The sequence below is a fragment of the Saccopteryx leptura genome, chromosome 3 (genome assembly GCF_036850995.1).
Source record: "Saccopteryx leptura isolate mSacLep1 chromosome 3, mSacLep1_pri_phased_curated, whole genome shotgun sequence".
Classification (NCBI taxonomy): Eukaryota; Metazoa; Chordata; class Mammalia; order Chiroptera; family Emballonuridae; genus Saccopteryx; species Saccopteryx leptura.
Genome location: NC_089505.1, coordinates 90,023,664 through 90,029,996, shown reverse-complemented (window position 1 = coordinate 90,029,996; position 6,333 = coordinate 90,023,664).

Below are 6,333 nucleotides of genomic sequence, written 5' to 3'. Positions count from 1 at the left end.
AATGGCACTAAACTGAAGGCTTTCCCCCTTAAATCAGGAACAAGACAGGGTTGTCCACTCTCTCCACTCTTATTTAATGTGGTACTAGAGGTTCTAGCCAGAGCAATCAGACAAGACAAAGAAATAAAAGGCATCCATATCGGAAAAGAAGAAGTAAAGGTATCACTTTTTGCAGATGATATGATACTATACATCAAAACCCCCAAAGAATCCACAAAAAGACTACTAGAAACAATAAGCCAATACAGTAAGGTTGCAGGATACAAAATTAACATACAGAAGTCAATAGCCTTTCTATATGCCAACAATGAAACAACTGAGAAGGAACTCAAAAGAATAATCCCCTTCACGATTGCAACAAAAAAAATAAAATACTTAGGAATAAACATAACAAAGAATGTAAAGGACTTATATAATGAAAACTATAAACCATTGTTAAGGGAAATCGAAAAAGATATAATGAGATGGAAGAATATACCTTGTTCTTGGCTAGGAAGAATAAATATAATCAAGATGGCTATATTACCCAAAGCAATATACAAATTTAATGCAATTCCCATCAAACTTCCAATGACATTTTTTAAAGAAATAGAGCAAAAAATCATCAGATTTATATGGAACTATAAAAAACCCCGAATAGCCAAAGCAATCCTAAAGAAAAAGAATGAAGCTGGGGGCATTTCAATACCTGACTTCAAACTCTATTATAGGGCCACGACAATCAAAACAGCATGGTATTGGCAGAAAAATAGACACTCAGACCAATGGAACAGAATAGAAAGTCCAGAAATAAAACCACATATATAGTCAAATAATTTTTGATAAAGGGGCCAACAACACACAATGGAGAAAAGAAAGCCTCTTCAATAAATGGTGCTGGGAAAACTGGAAAGCCACATGCAAAAGAATGAAACTGGACTACAGTCTCTCCCCCTGTACAAAAATTAACTCAAAATGGATCAAAGATCTAAACATAAGACCTGAAACAATTAAGTACATAGAAGAAGACATAGGTACTCAACTCAGGGACCTGGGTTTTAAAGAGCATTTTATGAATTTGACTCCAATGGCAAGAGAAGTGAAGGCAAAAATTAATGAATGGGACTACATCAGACTAAGAAGTTTTTGCTCAGCAAGAGAAACTGATAACAAAATAAACAGAAAGCCAACTAAATGGGAAATGATTTTTTCAAACGACAGCTCAGATAAGGGCCTAATATCCAAAATATACAAAGAACTCATAAAACTCAACAACAAACAAACAAACAATCCAATAAAAAAATGGGAAGAGGATATGAATAGACACTTCTCCCAGGAAGAAATACAAATGGCCAACAGATATATGAAAAGACGCTCATCTTCTTTAGCTATTAGAGAAATGCAAATCAAAACGGCAATGAGATACCACCTCACACCTGTTCGATTAGCTGTTATTAGCAAGTCAGGTAACAGCAAATGTTGGAGAGGCTGTGGAGAAAAAGGAACCCTCATACACTGTTGGTGGGAATGTAAAGTAGTACAACCATTATGGAAGAAAGTATGGTGGTTCCTCAAAAAACTGAAAATAGAACTACCTTATGACCCAGCAATCCCTCTACTGGGTATATATCCCCAAAACTCAGAAACATTGATACGTAAAGACACATGCAGCCCCATGTTTATTGCAGCATTGTTCACAGTGGCCAGGACATGGAAACAACCAAAAAGCCCATCAATAGATGACTGGATAAAGAAGATGTGGCACATATACACTATGGAATACTACTCAGCCATAAGAAATGATGACATCGGAACATTTACAGCAAAATGGTGGGATCTTGATAACATGATACGAAGCGAAATAAGTAAATCAGAAAAAAACAGGAACTGTATTATTCCATATGTAGGTGGGACATAATAGTGAAACTAAGAGACATTTATAAGAGTGTGGTGGTTACGGGGGGGAGGGGGGAATGGGAGAGGGATAGGGGGTGGGGAGGGGCACAAAGAAAACAAGATAGAAGGTGACAGAGGACAATCTGACTTTGGGTGGTGGGTATGCAACATAATTGAACGACAAGATAACCTGGACTTGTTATCTTTGAATATATGTATCCTGATTTATTGATGTCACCCCATTAAAAAAATAAAATTATATTAAAAAAAATAAATAAATAAATAAAATTTCAAAATAAATAAATTAAAAAAAAAAAAAAATGATCATTTATTTTTATAATCCCCTGAAAAGCAGGAACATTTTGACCCAACTTCATTTTACAGTTACATAGACTGACTCCATAGTTTTTAGGTAAATTTTTTTCTGTCAATATTATACTTAAAATTTATTTTATTTACTTATTTTTCTTATTTTTTTTTATTAAGTGAGAGGTGGGAGGCAAGGAGGCAGAGACAGACTTCCACATGACCCCCAACCAAAATGCACCTGGAAAGTTCTCTACAGGGTGATGCTCTGCACATCTGAGGCTGCTGCTCCATTGTTCAGCAACCGAGCTATTTCAGCACACCTGAGGCGAGGCCATGGAGCCATCCTCAGTGCCTAGGGCCATATTGCTCAAACCATTCAAGCCATGGCTGTGGGAGGAGAGGGGGGAGATAAAGAGAGAGAGAAGGGGGAGGGGGTAGAGAGGCGCTTCTCCTGTGTGCCCTGACCGGGAATCGAACCCAGGACATCCACATACTGGGCCGACACTGTACTACTGAGCCAATGGGCCAGGGCTATACTTAAAATTTAACATTACAAGAGTTTTAATAGTTGCATTTTAATAAAAAATAGATTTAAAATGTTTTTAATCAGGTGATCCACTCACCAACTCGGTATCTGTATTTCCTCATTAAGTGGCAAGAAAATTATAATCTGGAGGAAACTCCACCTCTTGTCTATAGTTTTATCACATGCCACCTTCTTCCTCTCTCTCTCTCTCTCTCTCTCTCTCTCTCTCTCTCTCTCTTTCCTCTTAGTAAAGAATTGATCAACGTGTCAGCTAGAAAAGGGAGTAGTGGAAGGTGACCACCGCACATGGGAGTAAACCAGTCACATCAGGTTCAAGGGCGTCGGGGAGAAAGGAGTGGAGTGGTACCTGGAATTGCAAATGAAAGAGTACTAGTTGTACACCTTTCCCCTCCTTCTTCTCTCTTAATATTTCCAGTATCTTCAAATGTGACTTGGTTGTCATCACAGCAGATGCAGGGGAGGCAGGAAGAAGTTGAATACTGAATTTAGAAAACCATGTAAAAGTATGCCGTATGTTTTGTTTCATAGGTTGATGCGAGGGTAGGATGAAGAAGACCATTTTCCACCACATCCACCTCCCCAGCAGTGTGTGTGGAAGAACCAGTGGGGAGGTAATATACTGTTGGAAGGAAGGTAAATCAACCATGTCGATTGTAAAACACAAGGCACATCTCTGTTTCTATGCAGTCACATAAAAATCACAAGTTTCCATCAATGTTGTGGCTGTGTATTAAGAGATAAAAAAAAACTTATAAATAAACCTATCTTGTTTGAACATTTAGTTCTATTGGTATCTATAGTTCCTGTTTTATTATATCTCTAGCTGACATACACTTAAAATGAGGTTCCCGAAAGCAGTTCTGGTTTGCACAATTCTGAGAAACAAGTTTCTGAATGGTGATCTAGTGCATTTCTCTGCAACTGGACTTAATCATGGAGATTGTGCCTTTGTTTCTGAAAAATTGCACCAACAGTAAAATAGCAAACAATCAAAGGAATTCTTTTCCCAAAGGAATATTTTTAAAGTCTTATCTATTTCTCTAGGGATATCCTTTTCTCTCTTTCAAAGAAATGTTTCATTGTGAACTATAGCCCACCTTCAGAAATGTGCATAAAAGTGATTATAAAGTGAATAAAACCTGTGTATTCAGGTTTTATTTTATACATAAAATTAATTAAGGAATCTGGCCTCACCAAACCTTAGTTGCCTCCTCTGTGCCCCCATATCTTCCTGATCACAACCCTGACACTTATGTCTAGAGAGGTCACTATCTTTTTTTATTTTAGTGAGGGGAACAGACAGACAGGGACAGATAAACAGGAAAGGGAGAGATGAGAAGCATCAACTCATAGTTGCAGCTCCTTAGTTGTTCATTAATTGCTTTCTTATATGTGCCTTGACTTGGGGGGGGGTCCAGCCAAGTCAGTGACCCCTTGCTCAAGCCAGTGACCTTGTGCTCAAGCCAGCAACCATGGAGTCAGGTCTATAATCCCATGCTCAAGCCAGCAACCCTGTGCTCAAGTCGATGAGCCCATGCTCAAGGCAGCAACTTCAGGGTTTCAAAGCTGGGTCCTCAGCATCCCAGGCCAATGTTCTATCCACTGCATCACCACCTGGTCGGCCTATCCTGACTTTCATCATTGATCATTTCCTTGCTTTTCTTCATAATTTTACCATTTATATGGGCATCCTAAAACAATATAGTATATGTTTCACCTACTTTTGAATTGTATGTAAATACAATTATACTATAGTATTTTTTGTATCTGCCTTTTTTTCATCACTATGATGCATCCATATTATTATATTTAACTTAAGAAGTTTATTCACGTTCATGGCTATAAAAGTGTTCCATTGGATGAACACACCACCATTTATTCATATATTTCACTCTCTCTTTTTCAGTTTATTAATCCTCTCAAGGAAAGAACTGCAGAGTCACCTTATACAGGCCATGTCTTGCATTTAAGGGCAGGTTCATTTTTATTTGCATAATCCAAGAAATTGTAAATCATGCCAACATGAATTCTGACTACACATACAAAAATGACAACTGGTGCAGGCTTGTACATTTTGGCTGTTTTTCCAGTATTTCTGTCTTAGCCACTGCTGCCTTTCCTGGTGAAGGACATTGATGACCATTGGCTGAAGTAGTCATTTGGTCATGAACTTCCTGATCTGGATATGGACTGTGCTGTACGTGATGATGGTCTGTTCTTAGACAGCCAGGGAGGAAGAGAGCCATTTCATTCTTGATGAATATATCCTTCTAGATTTGACAGTTATAAACAATGTTGTTAAGAATACTTTTGTTTGAGGCCCTGGCCGGTTGGTTCAGTGGTAGAGTGTCAGCCTGGCATGTGGATGTCCCAAGTTCGATTCCCAAGCAGGGCACACAGGAGAAGCAACCATCTGCTTCTCTACCCCCCCCTTCTCTCTCTCTCTCTTTCTTTCTCTCTTCCCCTCCCATAGCCATGGCTTGATTCAATCAAGTGAGATGGCCTCAGGTGCTGAGGATAGCTAGCTGAGGATGGCTCCATGGCCTTAGCCTCAGGTGCTAAAAAAATAAAAGTAGTCTGACCTGTGGTGGCGCAGTGGATAAAGCGTTGACCTGGAATGCTGAGGTCACCGGTTCAAAACCCTGGGCTTGCCGGGTCAAGGCATATATGGGAGTTGATGCTTCCTGCTCCTCTCCCCTTTCTCTCTCTCTCTCTCTCTCTCTCTCACTCTAACTCTCTCTCCTCTCTAAAATGAATAAATAAATAAATAAAATTAAAAAACCACTAAGCCTTTAAAAAATAAATAAATAAATAAATAAATAAAAATAAAATGGCTCCATTACTGAGCAACAGAGCAGCCCCAGATGGGTAGGGCATCGCCCCCTAGTGGGCTTTCTGGGTGGATTTTGCGTGGGGTGGGGTGCGTGTGGGAGTCTCTCTGCCTCCCCTCCTCTCACTAAAAAAAAAAGAATACTTTTGCTTGTGTATCTTGGCTTCCCTACACATATGCATCTCTCTTTTCCCCTTGACATGAAAATAACATAGTTTGTTTATTATAATGGAATTAATGCTTTCTTTTCCTGGAAGTTTCCAATATTTTTCTTGGTTAACTTGCACTCGTGTGTTTGAATAGAAAGCTCAAGTTGTATATTTAATATTTGGAATATATAACTTTATTCAATGAAGTGATGCTACCCAATGTGCATGAAAATAGCATGCTCAACACAGGATGAAAGAACCGTATGGCACAAGGGCAAATGACATGGTCTCTAGAATCATGTAGATTTTGAGCAAATTGTTTAGTTTCGCCAATCTTCAGTGTTTTGTTGTATAAAATTTGGGTAATAACACTTACCTTACAGTGTTATGATAAAGCATGTCCATTAGGACTCCTTATAATGCAAGCAACAAAATACAACTCAATCTGTTTTAGATATCAAAGTCTTTTATTGACTTACCTGACTTGAAAAAGTGGGAAGTGGGAGGGCATAGAGCAGGGGTCGGGAAACTTTTTGGCTGAGCGAGCCATGAACGCCACGTATTTTAAAATGTAATTCCATGAGAGCCATACAATGACCCATGTACGTTATGCATTATCCAAT